The sequence below is a fragment of the Phyllostomus hastatus genome, unplaced genomic scaffold, assembly GCF_019186645.2.
Source record: "Phyllostomus hastatus isolate PE091 unplaced genomic scaffold, TTU_PhHast_1.1 phas_scaffold_501, whole genome shotgun sequence".
Lineage (NCBI taxonomy): Eukaryota > Metazoa > Chordata > Mammalia > Chiroptera > Phyllostomidae > Phyllostomus > Phyllostomus hastatus.
The window spans coordinates 66,043,127-66,060,425 of NW_025334033.1; positions in this window are offsets into that span (position 1 = coordinate 66,043,127).

The following is a 17,299-nucleotide window of genomic DNA, read 5'->3' on the forward strand; positions in this document are numbered from 1 at the left end:
TGAGGATCCAGTTATTGTTGGGACCCAAGACTGGCCAGAGGTCCTGTCACATAGCAGGCATTCAGCAAGGTGCTTGGCATGAATGAATGAATGAATGAATGAACGAACGAACGAACAAATGAGCGTCAAGTCCCATCAAGAAAAGAGTGAGGTCCCTGAAGGTGCAAAGCTGATTTAGTAATGTCCTTTAATTTCCAGGTGAGGTTGGACCTGGGCAAAGAAGGGGTGCTGGACAATTTTGTCTGCACCCATGTCTGGCCCCTGCCGATTTGTGAGCCAAACAACTGAGCAGTAAGGTTGACAGCCCGAGGCCCTCCCTGCCCCTCCTCGCCGTAAGAGTCTCACTTACGGGGCATTTGGTACCTGAGATGGACTGGTTCCCACGGAGACCACAGTGGATGCTTCTCACGGCCTCCGGAGCTGAGCAAGGCAGAACTGTTCTGGGACGGTCTGTGAACACCCACTGCCCAGCCCGGAGGAAGCAAGGGCTCAGCAGCAGGATAAGCTAGAGGGTCCTCCTCTCATCTTGTCTCCCTCCTCGCACTGGAGTCCAGTACGTGGGGGTGGGTGAGGGTCAGAAAGAACACCGTAGGGGGCATCAGGGGACCCGAGTCTGAGGCCAAGCCCTTCTGGGCTGCACGGCTGTGTGACCTGGGGGAATCCCATACCCTCTCTGAGCCTGGACTACAACTTCCTGGGGTTGTCAGAAGACCACATGAAATTCGAACTGTAAGGCCTTTCCACGGGGGTCTGTGGCTCTGCAGGTACGCAGGTGGCTCCTGGGTGGGCCGCCCAGGACTTGGACAGCAGTTGGAGGAAGAGGACCTACAGCCCCCCCACACCCGCTGGGCTCCTGCCTGGCTCTGGAGTCTGTCTGCCCAGTGCTGTCAGGGGCCTCAGGCTCACTGCAGAATGAGCTGGAAGAGTTACTCACTGTACAAACAGACTTCTCTGGTCATGGGCAACTGTAAATATCACTGACCAAAGGAAGTCCATTAAAACTTTCCCTCCAGACTCCGGCCTTGGTGCGCCCGCCCTCGGCAGCCCCGCGGGGCGTCCCTCTCTCTGAAGAGGTGCGTGGCTGGCAGGACTAATACCTGGAGAATCCTCCTTTCTTCTGTTAATTAGATGCAACCTGGGCTTGGTAGAAATTTCTTAAAATTTCAGACTCTTGCTGTTGAGCCATTTTCCCTTAGAAATAATGAAAATGTAGTTTTGTGGGGCTTTTTTAAGATTTTATTTATTTGTTTTTAGAGAGGGAAGGGAGGGGAAAAAAGAGAGAGAGAGAGAGAGAGACATCAATGTGTGGTTGCTGGGGGCCGTGGCCTGCAACCCAGGCATGTGCCCTGACTAGGAATTGAACCTGCGATGCTTTGGTTCACAGCCCGCACTCAATCCACTGAGCTACACCAGCCAGGGCTGAAAATGTAGCTCTTAAAAAATCAATTGACCATCCATCCATTCATTCATTCATCCAATAAAGGGATATAACCTACTCATCTCTTTCAAGTGTGTCCTGAAATCGCTCCTTCCTTGTGCAGCTTCCCCACCCACCTGTTTCATGCTGTGACCTGGTCCCCCAACACTTCTGACCCTCCACTCCCTACCCGCCTTCTTTTTGTTGCCACGGACCTCATCACCTCCTAAGAGACAAAATAATGCGCTTATGCTACACTTACTGTTCATTTCCTGCTTCTCCTGCTCGGGGTTGAGTCCCACGCCACCAGGGACCTTTGACTACTTGACTGGCACCTACACCCGAGTGGCAGGACAGCACCTGGCAGATAGCAGGTGGCCGATGAGGAATTTTTAGTGAATGAACAACGAGCTATGGACTTGCAGGAAAAGCCCTGAGCATTCAGTGTAAGACAGAGAAGGTGGTGACACAGGCCAGAGACAGGAAGAGGAAAGGAAGTCAGGTTTATTGAGAAGGAAGACAGCTCAATGGGCTGAGCCTTCAGGTAAGGTTCTTTGTTATTTAATCTTCACAGTGACCTTACAGATAAAGGGATGCTTGTATTTTCAGGAGGAAATGGCTGGCTAGAAAGGTTAGGGTATTTGCCGTAAGGTCACACAGCTGCTGAGAGATGCACCCAGGCTTCACGCCCAGGGCTGTCTTCCTCTAAAGCTACTTGCATTACAGCACATGCAAAGGGACAGCAAATGCACTGGAGCTTCAGGGAAGACTTCTTGGAGGAGGTGGCATCCCCACCCCTTGAAGACTGAACACAGTATGGACAGGCAGGGATGAGGAGTGTAGGAGCTGTTATCTGTAACAGAGAAACAGGTGAGCTGCCAGTCCAGAGAGGGGGTTGTCCACGGAAGGAGCAGTGACCAGGGCCCGGGCCCCATGGGAAGGACAGTCGTGGTCAGGAAGGTTGGGAGGGCAGATGGGGTCAGGCGCCAGCTGAGAGTCAAGTTCAAAGCTACCACTTTAATTTCCAATTTGCAAAGCTTTCATATATGCCATTGAAAGATGTGCCGTGCTCTCAAAAATCCTTAAAATACTCAGAAATCAGCATTTCTCTGCTTCGCATCCCCTCAACCGAGGCAGATCCAAGATGTACTGAAATAGACTAGAATTATCTCTTGAGTCTTACGGGCCAAAGAGGTTATAAAAAGCCAGCCCGTTCAGCTGAAAGTCCAGTCATTGCCAAAATGCTTTTTAAAAGACCCTCTATGGTAAGCAGTGCCTACTAGGAGCTGACATTGTGCATCTGTTCTGCATGATTTAAGTATTCTGATGGTCGTTTTAAAGATAAGGCTCGAGGAGGTTAAGTTCCCCCTCCAAAGTCACAGGGCTGGTGGGGGCGGAGGAGGAAGTGCCCGATGCCTCCTCCCCCCCGAGAAAGTCACGTGCCATGGTCTCACAGACACTGCTTTAGCGGCTGCCACCAGGGTGTCTACCATGGAGAATAATATATTTCCCATTGCTGGGCCTCCTGCTCTTGGGGAGCCGTGGAAATGGTCCCCGGGAGCTGAACTTGACCCATTTGGCCAGGGACCTCCTGCCGAGTGGAGCAGCTGAAGGGACCTGGGCACCTGTGCTCCGTCAGCACTCTCATCCCCCGGTGACGGCCTGGGAAAGCTAGCGCGAGCGAAGCGTCGCTTGTAGGACCAGAAACGTGCGCGGTGTGCCCTGCCGGAGCCAGACAGGCTTCCCGTGACTCACGCACCCACCTCGAGGAGCAAGGTGCTGGCTAGCTTCCGGGCACCCGGGGGTGTTCCCGGGAAGCAGACAAGTGAACGGGTCATTGCGGTGCAGTTCCATCCGGGCGGGGGTGCGGCCTCGAAAGATGCTCCAAGGGGTGAAATAAACAATGAAGAAAACCAGCAGCTTTGCTAGTGCCCCGGGAGCAGCCCTGATTCTGGGTCATTCCACCAAGGGCCTCTCCAGGTAGCAGGACGGTTTGCACTTCATCCTCCACTTCCACTTTGAGAACAGCATTGCATTCCCGGGTCAGTCTCTTTCTCTCCACCGCGTGGGCTCGCCATGGCACACCGGCGTCTCCTAAAGGCGTGTGAAGTGGTTTGGGACCATCGAAACCTAGGAGGCTCCCACACACACACCTTTCCACTGTGACGCTGCATGTCGTTCTGGTTCGAGGGGCTCAATGGATACCCCCTCTCTTTCCCAGTACGAGTCCAGCAGACGGAGAACAGAATATCACCTCTACACCGTAGAGTGTATTAGCTAGTTTTATTAGTGTTTTGCTGCATAACAAACAACCCCTAAAAATCTCAGTTGCTTACCACACACACACACACACACACACACAAAACATTGATTTTGCTCACTCACGGGTCTGTGTCTCCTGGGGCAACCCCACTTCAGGCTGTGGGTAGGGGTTTCTCTCTGCTCCGAGTCTCTGGTCCTGGGACCAGAGGACATGTGGCCACGCTCTTCTCAGTGCACGAGAGCCGAGTGGACACATGTGATGCCTGGGACTGCCCTTTCACCCCCATTCCATTGGCCAAAGCAAATCACAAGGCCAAGGTCAGTCTCAGAGGGGCAGGCTCACCCACGGTGAACATCTCCGAGAACAAGAGGGAAATCACACTGCCCACGTGTGGACGCAGCTTGGTCGCAGGGAAACAAAGAAGACACGAGCCCTTTTTCGGAAAGGCCCACCCATGCGCACGGGCACAGCTGGACCCGCTAGCATTAGCACACGGGGGCCTGTCCCTGCAAATGTAACACCCAGAGAGGGACAGCCCCGAACATACACTTCCTGTGGGGACCTGGGGACCTGAGGAGGGAAAGGATCGGGGGAGGAAGGGCTGAGCTGGGGACATCCGCCTTCCCTTCCCCTGCTCAGAAGTCACAGAGTGAGTGAAGGTGCCGTAGGAGGCCAAGGGAGCTGCCCTAATGCATGTCCCTCACAATGGAAACACGTGAAGCAGGAAGCAGGCTCCCTCCTGGTAAAAGACACATTTTTCACTTTCACCATTAACTTCATTGGTTTGGATACTTTTGAAAACATGGGCATTCTCCTGCGTGGTAGAATGTTGACTGTTCTGAATGAATGCTTTGATTTGATCGCCGTCCATTTCAGCTGGTCTGCCCGGCTGTGGGGCATCGTCCAGCGAGAAACCTCCAGCGCAAAACTCCACAAACCACCTTGGACACGTTTGATACACTGTCACAGCACCTTCTCCGTACACCGCACAAGTCTTTTTTTTTTTTTGCGTTTTAGTTGCATTTCTACTTTTCTTGAAATAATAAAGCGTAATACACCGGAAATGTTGCATGGTCTCTTCCATCTTCAATATTTAAATGGCTGCACAAAAATTCACCAGTTTTGATGAGTTTTCTGATACGACAGCAGTCGCAGTGCAATCTAACAAAACTGCTTTGAACAAGGGTAGAGGCAACCAGGCACTCCTCGAGCCCTCCCACGGAAACCACCACACGAACTTTTTGGCTGATGCAATGCACCCACGTGCGTGGATGCATGCGAGCACTTGCCTTCCACAGCCCCCCGGGGTGGCATACACCCTCCTTGCAAGCACGGTGCCCCACGGCCCGCTCTCTGTTTAGGAGGAAGTGAGGTCACCCGAATTTATTCAGTTGCCGCCCTTTGTCTGAACCTCTCCCCCGTGCCGGCAGCTTGGGCACGTTGAAGATCTCCAAAGCCTTAGCCGTCCTCCCTCAGGGCCTCGGGAGTCCCCTGCCCTTCCTGTATCATATATGTTACGACACACTCGGCCTGCATTAACACTTTTTTATTTGTTTTAGAAATTTGAAAAGGCTTTTAGAGATGATTTCACTTTTAAAACTCTTTGGATATGGGCAATTCGTGACGATTATGGATTCTCGGCAATTACTGTGCGCATGGGAGATTCTTGCAGCGAGAAAACCCACCCCAGACGTTTTTTCGATTGCAATACCTTTCTCATGACGTTACATTGAACAGAGAATGAAGCTGATTTAACGTTATGGTTCATAGACAAACGTTCATAAACTTTATTTTGCATTGCCCCCCACCCCAAATTTGGAGCAGCTATCATTTTTTTCGGGTCTCAAATATTTTTTTTTCAGCTTTGAAAAAGTTTTGCTGTCCCTGAACCCTGGACCTACTTATCCCTCAGGGACGAAACCTCAGGGAGCTTGTGCAGGAGGCTGCGGAGAAGGGGGACAGAAGAAGGAAGTTCTGCCTTCAAGGAATGTCCAGTTTAGTTTTTTCTTTTATTTACTGATTGATTTTAGAGAGGGAGAGAGGAACAGCGACCAGTTGTTCCACTTAGTTATGCCTCCGTTGGTTGACCTTTGTATGTGCCCTGACCCGAGATCGAACCTGTAACCTTGGCACATTGGGATGATGGCACTCCAACCAACAGAGCCACCCAACCAGGGCCGGAAGTGCTCAGTTTAGAGGAGAAACAGAGATGTAACCACATGAACTACCATGCGTGTCGGAAAGGGGACCACAGGAATGAGCCCAGGGGGCAGTGGGCACAGGAAGAGGGACAGTCACGGCAAAGGCTCGTGCAGGTCAGGAAGCTTGGCTGTGACCTGGACGGCGAGTGCCTGCTCCAAAGATGGGGGGCATGGGCTTAGATGGGGGGTGCAGAGGGCCGGTTAGGAAGGGAATACCCATTTCAGGGAAGGAGATGAGGCCACATGAAGAAGCACTGAACAGCATGTTTGGGAAATTCGGTGTAATTTATCGTGGCTGGAGCACAGGGTGGGAGGGGCCTGGGGCCAGCCTGTGTCCGTCCGGGGGCCCCAGCTTTGTGAACGGGCAGCTGGCCCGGCCTCCCGGCCTGCCCACCGGGCACCACGATCGGTCGTATGACTTCTGAGACCCAGCATTCTCCTGCTGCTGAAGTGTGGATTACAGCTCCTCCTGGGCCACGTATGCTCATTTCTTTGTAACACTTTTTATTGCCAGGTTAATATTTTGCTCTTTCATTTCTTTGAAGGTTTATTTATTATAAAAACTTCTCATGTACAGGACACAAAAGGGAGGTGGCGAGCTTGCTTTGAGCGCTCGCCCTTCCCTCCAGGTGAGCCCACTTGGGCCCAGGTGCTGTCCCGGCAGCCCGCCCAGGCCTTGCGGTCTCTCCCGCTTCCTCCGTGGCTGCTGATTTCTTCCCACTTCCGTTCCACGACCTCTTTCCTCTTCAGCTGGACGTGTGACCTGGAAACACTTAGGGCTGCGGCAACACATGACTGTGGACTGGGGGCTCGAAGCAACAAAAAAGTGTCCTCTCCCAGTTCGGGCAGCCACAAGTCCAAAATCAAGGTGTCCGCTGGGCCCCGAGCTCCCTCTGAAGGTGCTTGGGAGGAATCCTTCCCCGACTCCTGCAGCACTCTGGGCTCCCAGCAGCCCTCGCTGCTCCTGGGCGTGATCGACGAGTCTCTGCGCACCCCCCTCCCCCTCCTGCCCCGCCCCCCGCCCCCGCCCCCGCCCCCACCTTGGTGTGAGCTGCGCCTGCTGGTGGGGCTGTGGGAGGGTTGGATTGCGTGAGCGGGTCACGAATACAAGGAATACAAGAGCCAAGCAAGCACAGGGTCAGCTGGACGCAAGATGAAGTCCCTCAGTCTCAGTGTTGTAATTTCTGTTGCCCTGCTGTTTGGAATCCAGGCTCCTCCCAGACACACCCTCCTCCGAGGAGGCTCGGACTTGATTTTAAGCGCCAGCAGCGACAGCAACAAGAGAAAAGCAAGGCTGGGCAGGAGCTAACTTTTGTTTCTGAAGAGGGAGAGACTATGGAGGCAATTAAACTTAATTTAATTGCCAAGGTGTAATGAGCATGTTAATCTCAGTCTCGCTCTTTCCGCTTTCTGTGAGAACGCCCACCCAGAGCGAGCCTCAGCAGAAAACCTCAGAACCCAGCCAAAGCCACTGGGCACGTGGGGAACTGCACTCCCATCTCTCCCCGCGGCGCCCGCAGGCGGGGCCCCGGGCCTTGCACCCACGTGCACGTCACCATGTGTCAAGAGGCTTTTGGGGCCCTCCTGCTTGGTTTTCACTATTTTTTTTAACTGTTCTTACAGGGTTTTCCCCCTGACAAGACCCGTGCCGCAGACAGCAAGCCCACCGTTGAGTCAAGATGTAAGACGGGGTGTAGGCTGTGTTCTGTGACTTGGAAAAATATCCTGGCACCAAAGGTGACTTTGTTTTCCCCTCTACCTGAAGTGATGGGTTCATTCACCACCACCCCCCACCTCCACCGCCCCCCGCAAGAGTCTAGATCAATCTGAGTAACTTCACCAGTGGGATGTCAGCAACATCTCACTTTCCGAGTGGTTCCAAAAAAGCCAGTGTCCTCACTGGTGCTATTTTTATCGCTGCACGATACTTCTCGTCTGTGGGGAGGGGTGGAGCTGCCCAGTGGCGCAGAGGCAAAGTTCTAGGGAGACAGCATGCTCCTGCAGCTTGCCCCATCCTTCCTGCCTGTCCTACTCTTGAACGTTCCTCCCTGAGGCCCAAGCCCTACCTGTTTGTTTTTTAAAGATTTTATTTATTTATTTTTAGAGAGAAGGGAAGGGAGGAGAGAAACATCAATGTGCGGTTGCCTGTCACATGCTCCCTACTGAGCCAGGAGCCAGGAGCAGGGCGTGTGCTTTGGGAGCACAGGGAGGGCCTGGGGCTGACCTCCAAGGACCAGACGGCTTCCAGGAAGAGGTCTCGCCTGAGGGCAGTCATGTGCTTAGCCGAGCGGGATGGAAGGACACTCCGTGAGGAAGATGCGGTGCAGCGGCGTTTGGGGACGCTCACAGAGATGTGTCCTTGTCTTGACATCAGGGGTGCTTGCAGGTAGAGGTCTCGGTGTTTCATCCTGAAGGCATGCAGGGGCCAGTGGCTGGTGGGAGAGGACCAGGGGAGGGCCTCGGTCTGGGTCACATTCTAGAAACATCAGCGTGGGAGGCGGAGAGTTGCCAGGAGCGGTCCTGGGCCCGGGGTCCAGACGGGAGGGGACGGCGGCCTGCCCCACGAGAGGTTCCGAGAGCAGCAGCGGGCTGGGGGACGCGGAGAAGGGAGACGAGGGAGGTGGCATGGCCGGCCTCGCTGACATGGCCGATGTGCGTGTGTGAGGAAGAGGCTGATGGGCAAGGGGCCCCCGGGGCTGCCGGGCACTCACAGGGCTGGCAGGGGACATCCGATGGGAAGGGGGTGACCCTGGAGACAGAAACCAGCCAGGTGCAGGAGCAGGCCCTGGGGATTGTTACCACGGGAACCCCAAACACCAAGTCACCCCAGTCCTTCTCTGTCAGGGACCCACCAGGACAGGGAAGAAACGCACAGCCCGGAGGCGGGCTCTCACCCTCTGGACCCTCCTCCTGGGACCTCCCTGCGCAGGGGTCCCACAGCAGCCCCCACCTTCCTCCTTCCCTGGCCCCGCTTCCCAGATTAAGCATCACCTCCCTGCAGTTAGTTCCCATGGAAACACAGTCCTGGTGTCTTCTCATTAGCATTTTACTGCACCAGCTGCCCAAAGTCTGCCTAGAGGAGCAGTTAGAGCACCTTCAGGGACTTCCCCACCTGTCCTCCTCTCCTTAAGGAAAACCCTCTCTTTGGAGGCTGCGAGCACTGACTTGGGTGCAAAGATGCCCTGTCCAGGCCTGACTTTGGCCGGCGGAGCGCCGCCCCCCCACACTTCTGAGCCTCAGTTTCCCTGTTGGCACAATGAGAGCACCACGGCAGGGCAGCGCATCCCAGCCTCTCCCCCACCAACCTGCTCCTTGCATTCTGTCCGTGGGGGTCACGGTTCTGAAAGACGAAGTCTGTCAGGGCTTCTCTCATAACACGAGGTTTTCCGTGGTTTATTAAAGACATCCATAACTTCCCACCGGAGCTTCTGGTCACAGTCTCAGCAAACTGGGTTGATGTCGTTCTGAGCCAAAGCTGGTGCGGCCTCCTCTGGGCGGGCAGGGCAGTGCTCCCTTTGGAATCTGGAGATGTGGGAACTCATTCTCAGCTCTCCGTTCCTGCGCCGGGGGACCCAGGTTCCGTCCCCCTGGGGCGAATGTGGCGGGATCAGGGCACCTGGCTCTTAAAACCAGCTCTGAGGTTCTGGGAAGTGGAGAGACTCCTAGCGTTTGGAGTCAGAAACTTGAGGGTTTTTTTTTTTGCTTTTGTGTTTAATTTCAAGCCTCTTGCTTAATCTGGGGTGGTCTGGGGCTGTGGGACAAAAGTGCGCAAGTCCCTGGACCCTCCTCCCTTCTGAAGGCGGAGCTGGACTTCAGCGAGTCCACAGACAACTGGAGGTGGGAATGCTGGTGCCGGTCCGTGGACTCCGGGCCCCAGAGGCCCCGCCCCCTCGCTCTCTCTCCGATGACTGGCTCTGGAGGGAGACAGAGCCACATTGTCAGGATGCTCAGGCAGCCTATGGAGAATGCCTTTAGGTCAAGGAACCGAGGTTTCCTGCCGACAGCCGGGAGAGCGGACCATCTTGGAAGCTGTGTTGGCACCAGGGGACCTTGCAAACGTGCTGTGTGGACCTCAGCCCTGCCGCTCCCCTGGCACCGCTGAGAAACGGGCCTGATCTCCTCCAGGCTGGGCTTTCAACCCGACAGCAACCCACGGAAGCAGCCACTATTATTAGCACCTCTTTACAGATCACACCTGAGAAAAGTCACAAAAATGCCACAGCGTCATCTAAGGTCCAGGTCATATCCGAGTTTCCCCAAACAAAGGACCAGGATTAGACTCAAGGTGCCTCTCCGTTTGGTCCGAGGTAAGCACGCAGCCTAGCCTACCTCTCCCAGCACCATCCCTGGACTTGCTGTTCGTTAAATCAACACACTTGTGTCATTTCAACCCTCCTGGCCCCAGCAGAAGTCCATTTGGGGGCCCCCCGAGGGTCTTCACTTTCCAGACATGTGGGTCAGACTTTCTTTTAAATTCGCTGTGGCCAGTTGGCACAAAATGGAGCGCGTGCTGATGCACCGTTATCTGAGGCAGTTCGGAGCCAGGCACAGTGTCGGATTTGCACGTGGGGCGGGACCGGGTGAAAGGACCCGAGGGTCGCCTCGGGCCCCTCTGGAGAAGAGCCAGCACTACCAGCAGGCTGGCCCCGGGCTGTCTCTGGGGCAGCGAGAAGCCCCTTGAACTTGAACACATGCCACATCCACTAGGGGCTTGTCCCGTGCAACGCCCAGGGTCTCACCGAAGTGTACAACGGTGCCTTGCACACAGTAGGTGCCCAGTAGACAGTTTTGGACCATTGACCTCGATGACCAGTGGACAGACATGCTCTTCCTCCCGGACCAGAGAGACCTGCCTCCCTGGGCATCAGCATGCGTCATGGCCACACCTCCTTGGGTCCCTGCCTGCTGACTCAGACGCCTGCTCTGGCGTTGTACATGCTTGGCCTCTTCTAAGTGTCCTGAACTCCTTGTTGAGGGGTCCCGAGGCGGGAGGCCTGCCGAGCAGCCACGGTGACATGTGCCACGCTGCAGGAAGAGGAGGACTGAGGGGCCGCTGTCTGAAGGACTCAGACCAGCCCTGCGGCCCAGCCTCCCAAACCTCACTCGGAAGTGGCCTGTCGCTCACTTTGAAGATCTCTAGGTCTGAAATGCGTTCAAAGGGAAGTGGGAGAGGGCGCGTGGCAGCAGCCTCCAAGACGGATTTCTGATTCCCCGGGCAAATCGGAACCTCGGGGGTGCGGCTTTTCAACGGCTCTCTGCAGGGGCTGGAGCGGCGAGGTCTACCGCGCAGGGTGGGGGCGGGGCGGGCCACCAGCCTCGATGGTCCAGGGCTCAGGCTCTGCCCTGCGTCAGCGATGAGGGCGTTGGCACCGATGGAGGAGAACCGGGTGTCCCAAAGCTCCACTTACTGAGAAAGCTGGGCAGCGTGGAAACAGCAGATGGGCCGAGACTTAGAAATTGTTGTCACTCTGGAAACGTAACGTAGAGACAACTGCGTAAAACGGAAGTGCTGCCGGGGAGCTACCCGCCCCGGCCCTCGGAGGCCCTCCCGCGTCGGTCTCAGCCCCAGCCCCAGCCCCTGCTCACCTCTCGGGACCTGTCACTCTGCTGACTCCGCAGGGAGGGGGCTGGCGGGTGGATAAACACGGGCGGAACGCCCACACGAGGAGTGGCGTTCGGCGTAAAACGGGAGTGAGGCACAGACGGACGCTGCCGCATGGACGAACCGCGCGCACTCACCAAGGGGGACGCAGCCAGCCGCGAGGGGCCACGTTCTGAGTGACTCCAACTCCGTGAAATGCCCAGAGAGGCAAGCTGGCGGTGGCTGCCAGCGGGAGGAAGAGCGGAGTGGGGAGTGGCCGCTAATGGGGGGGGGCGGGATGCGATGTTCTGGGATTAGCTGGTGGAGCTGAATGCACAGCCTGGTGAATGTACTCAACACCATCGAACCGCACACTTGAAAACGGTACATTCCATCATAACTTTAAAAAAAAGGTGGTACGCTTGGCAGACTCACGGAGGAGGGCATTTGGGGCGACTCCTGATGCAGGACTGGGCTCGGAGGGCCGGGTAACACGGGCATCATCCTGGGAGCCCCCATCATCGCTGCCCTGGGCCAGTCCAGTAGCCTCCTGCCCCTGCTCTCATCCCCCCAGCACCTCCTCCCTGCAGCAGCCAGGGAGACGCGGGACAGCGGGGGCGACCGGCTAACAGTGTGGTCTATCCCAACACCCTTAGAAGCTTCATTCACAGCTAAATATCACGTGCCTTAGAAAGCCCTGCCGATCTGCCTGCCCGGGTGCCTCCGTCCCACTGACCATCACATTCACTGCCCTCCAGCTTCATCGGCCCTGCCCCTGGCCCTTGAACTGGCCACACCTGTTTCTGCTTTGCAATCACTGCTCCCTCTGCTGCAGCTGCTCCTCCTTAAATCCTCACCAGACTCAGCTCACTCCTCCCCTCTTCAGAGAAGACTTTCCTTGCCCCCTCCCCTGTCCCCTCTCTCTATCTCATCATTCTAGGGTCTTCTTAGTATTCAGCAACATCCTGAAGGCTCTGATTCGTTAATTCATTGTCTAGGTCCCACTAGAATGACAGTGAACTGCACGGGAGCTGGAGCTGGTCTATCTGCTCGCCACTGTGCTTGCAGGCCCTGCACTTGTGCTTGAAACGCAGCCAATGTCAAAGTGTATGTTTGAATGAGTGAATGAATGAATGCATGCACCACAGATGGACGAGTCACAAGTGTGGGGCCAGGCGGCAAAAGCTGCCGGGCGTCGGCAGCATCGCTGGGACACTCACGAGGCTGCGGAATGAGAGCTCAGACGAGGTTTAATGAATCTGCTCAGGGACGGGGGTTAATGGGTCGTAGTAATAACTCATTTTCTCTATTGTAGTGCTCATTTGCCCATGACTGTCCGTCGGCGCTTCTAATTAGCTCGTGAAAACCGGTGCTGCATGGCCGGGAAAACCAGCGGCCTCCTTCCTCGTTTGGAAAGCAGCGGCCAGCCGCACTCGGCGCCGTTACTTGAGAGCTAGCTGCCTGCCCATGTCCTGGGTGGCTGCACTAATAGGAAGGCCGGTGTCCCGGGCCGTGCGTGCATGGGAACTCACTGAATTCTCACATCAGCCCCGTCAAGGCAGCTGTGACGGCTGTATTTGCAGGTGAGGGGCAGCCTCAGAAGGTTGAAGTCACGTCTTCCAAGCCTTGCACCTTCAGTCAAACCCAAGGCTTTCTCCCACGTACTGACCGGTCACTCAGATCTCCAGAAGATGCCACCCTGCTTCCCTGATGTTCCGTGCAGGGGGCGGACGTGGGCAGTGACAGCGCCCTCTTGTGTCTGCCCCTGCTTCCAGGACTTAGCTTGGGGACTACCCACTCAGGATGCAGACCGCTGTGGCCACAACATCCCTCCCGGCTCTCGCGGGTGTCGGCTGGACCCGCCTGAGTCTGAGCGGTCGCAGGAACCCGCGGGGGCGGAGAACTGAGGGGTTGGGGGAGGACACTCCTAATGCCCTCCGGAGGGAGTCCTCACACAGGAGACAAGTGGCCTAGTTTTCTGGCTGCGAAAGGCGGATCCGATACTGGGAAAGGACGGGTAAGACGGTGCCTGCCCTTTTCCCAGGGGACTCCTGGGTCACGCAGCCATGGCTGAGGTCATTCTTAACTCAGCCCCTTTCGTCTTAAACGCTGAGGAGATGCCCAGCACTGGATCGTGCGTCAGCTTTAGTTTGGGGGGCGGTATTCGGAGTTTTCAAGTTTGCATTTTAGGAGGAGGTTAAGTGAGAATCCACTGGGGCTGTTAACCAATGCCACTTTAAATCATGGCATTCTGGTTCTTTCAAGATCATTTAATTCTCTTATTTTCATGCATAAACAGGAAAAATTGGATAATACATGTCATTAAATAAAATGGAAAACTATTTGAAATTCAAAAGCAGAAAAAGTTACACCCAATGAAAAATGGCTATTGACATTTTGCCATATTTCTTTCATAGTCATTTTCCTATTTACATTTGTACTTAGCTATGATCATGTGGCTTTAAATCCTGCTCTTTAAAGCATAATATATCCTATGCTCTTTGCATAATGCTAATATATTTTGTAAGGAGAATGTAATATTTCAGTGAGTGGCTTTACCATAATTTCCTTAAACACTCCATAACATTCTTTAGTGAAGCTTTTTCTAACTTTTTCACTATTATAAATAATGTTGTTAGAATGTCTTTTTGCACAAATCTTCGCACTTAGGTCATCTTCTCAGGATGGATTCCTGGCAGTGAAATTACAGGGTCAAAAACACACACACATCTCAAGGCTCGTCAGGTACAGTTCAAGTTCCTTTCCAGGGGCTGCGTGCCTGCGTTCAGCCGCGTTTCACCAGCAGAGGCACGAACAGCCCTGGTTGAATTTTGATGTGTGGGCGGGGCTTATGGACCTTCCTGTGGGGGAAGGGAACAGAGGCTGGCACAGTTGAGGTGTGTGGACACCCCTCCTTCTGTTTTCACCTGGGAGCCCACCCCGTCCCTCCCCTACACCTGGAGTCCTCAGGTGAGGGCAGGTGCAATTTCTCCACACCATCACCCAATCCCTGGAGAGATCTGGGAAGAGGGGCGTGGTCATCTGGAGATGGTGGGGGAAGGGGTTTGGGGGTTCTTCCCAGTAAGTCTGTACTGATTTGCACCAATGCCTGGCTTTCAGCGCTGGCCTTCTTGGTCCTGGCGCTTCCAAACCCCGAGTCTCTCTGGGAGCCTCTGTTCTTGGTGGCCACTCCCATTTCCTCCCCCTGCCTCCCCTAAGCTCCGCCCCCCCATGTCCTACACCTCCTTCCACTCCACTAAGGCTGCTCCCAGTGTGCTGGATGCTGGTCTGTCCTTGCCTGAGTCCCTGCTCTCTTGGTCCTCTCGGGTCCCCCCTTGGTTGTCATTCCCATGGGATTGCTGTGGGCAGTCATCCTACCACGTTCCCCAGAGTCTGCCCTGTCTGTGGGGCATGGGGTGGGGGTGCAGCCGAAAGAGCCTCTCATGGCTGCTCGGAGTGGGAGTGCCAGATGAGGGCAGGGAGCAGGATGCTCAGGTGTGTGGCTTGAGCAGACAATGATGATGAAAGGGTGGTGGGCAGCAGTGGGTTCTGTTCATGTTGACGGCGGGTGGGAGGAGGGAGGCGAGAGGACTGGGCTCAGGCCTGGGCACGGAGAGTCGAGGGTGAGCACTGGCTTGTGCGGGGCTCAGCGGGGCGGGCAGACAGGCTGGCGCCGGCAGGAAGTCAGGCTAGGCGGGGCTCCTAGGGAGTTCCCAGCCGATGTGCAGGGCCTGGGAGCGGTGCTGGGGTGGTGCACCTGGCCTGGGGGAAATCACCGCAGGCAATTGGCCTGTGGTCCAGCCACGCTGCAGGGGCTCGAAATTGCTGTGGGGCATTTTCTGGCTTCTCTGAGCAGCTCCCATGGGCACTCACACAAGCACATAGTCACATGCACACACATGCTGATGCACACACATGTAATGCACACACATGCATGCACACATATTAATCCGCATCTGCAACGCAGACCTTTCCCTTCAGAGCTGCCTGGCTGAGACGTCCCTGCCACGCTGAAATGAGCGTCTCCTTCGCAGAAGTGTGACAGAACACAGCCTCCTCGACAAAAATAGAGCGAGTCTGCACCTGCACCTGGTGGGGGCAGGCTCGCCGCCTCCTTCCTTTTCACTTTCCACTTTATTAACTTTTAGTGCCAAGAGGCACTTCCGTGGCTCTGGGCCTCCTGCCTCAGCTCTGCGAGACTGGGAGGCCTTTCTCAGCTCCATCCCCATTGTCCCGGAGCCGGGAGAGGCCTGTCCTCGCAGCTCCCCAGTATCCCTTCGCCCCGAGCCTGCTGCCTCCAGGCAGCCTGTCTCTCCTTACCCACCAGGGCAGACCTTACCCTGGTCCCGCCGTCCTGGTGCTGGCGCCAACCTCGGCCCATCATCCGGGGCTCCTCTGGGCACAGGAGGGGGCACAGGGTGGCACATAGCAGCACCCAGTGCTTGCAGGCGCTGCCCTCTCTTCCTCGGGTCCTGGGCCTCCTCCTGCCTAAACTGCATGGAGAAGGAGCTGCTTTTTTGGAGAAAAGAGTCACCTTCCAGCCTGGAGCCCTGGCAGGAAGAGTCCCAGCCAAGGTATGGAGTCAGGGGGAGGGCGGCCACGCCTCTGGGCCCCAGCCAGGCAGGCAGGCAGCGAAGTGATGGAGAGAAACGTGGGAATAAGAAACGGCCTTGCTGAAACGAGCCTGCTGCATGCCCAGGTCTCTGTCTGCAAATACTTCCCAGACCGGCGAGAATGGGAAGGGGGCCTGTGTCTCCTCCTTCCCTTGGCAAGAAGAGGACTTTACAGTTGATGCAGGCAAATGGGACAGAGGCGACTGTCCGCACTCTGCCTCCTTAGGGGTCCCTGTGCCCCCCCCAAACCCGAAGGCCCCTGAGCAGCTGGCAGGCCTGGATTGCCTCAGGAGCTCCGCAGCTGCTGGTGTTCCAGAGCTGCCCTGCTACGGCTCGCTCACGGCAGCTGTGGACCCTCCCACGTCAGACGCTCCACGGAGAAGTGTGTAGAAGTGATCGTAGGAGAACCGCCCCCCAAGGCATTATCTCTGCTGCAACATTCTGTCCTGTGTCCTTGCAGCTGGCCATTCCCTGGGGTTTTTACACTCACGTGAACTCATACAACATACACTTTTAGAATCCTTAGTTTTGTTTATTGGATGTCACGTCCCAAGCGTTTCTCTGCATGACCACACTCGGTGCCACTTTTAACACATGCACGAAATCCTGCGACGTGGGCCTGTGCTCTCACTTAACTGCCCTGCATTTAAAGGCCAAACTTTTGCCGAACTCGGCCCTTGAATTTCCTGACGGCAGAGGGGTCAGCTGAAGGCAGCTTCCTGATTGGCTCTGGAAAAAGCCAGAACCCTAACCCACCGTGTTAGTGTGCGATGGCCGCTGTGACAAATGACACAGACTGGGGCCTTCAAACAACACGTGTGTATTTCCTGACGGCTCTGAAGGTCAGAAGTATGAAAAGGGTGCGCCGAGGCAGGGTCACGCTCCCTCGGTAGCTCAAGGGGAGAACCCGCTTCCCGGCCTTTCCAGCGTCCAGGGTTGTGTTCTCTGGCTCTCGGCCCCTCCCCCGGCTGCAGGACCAGCAGCGCGGCATCGCCGAGTCTCCCCCACTTCCTTCCTTACATCGCCTTTCCCCTTCCATAGTCCGGTCTCGCTCTTATAAACACACCTTCATCTGCATTCAGGGCCCCCCTGGGGAATCCAGGATAACCTCCCATCTCCACCTGCCTTCTGCATCACATCTGCAAAGTCCATTTTGCCACTAAGGTAAGGCTCACAGGTGGCAGGCACTAGATTACTGATGTCTCTGGGAGATCATCCAGCCAC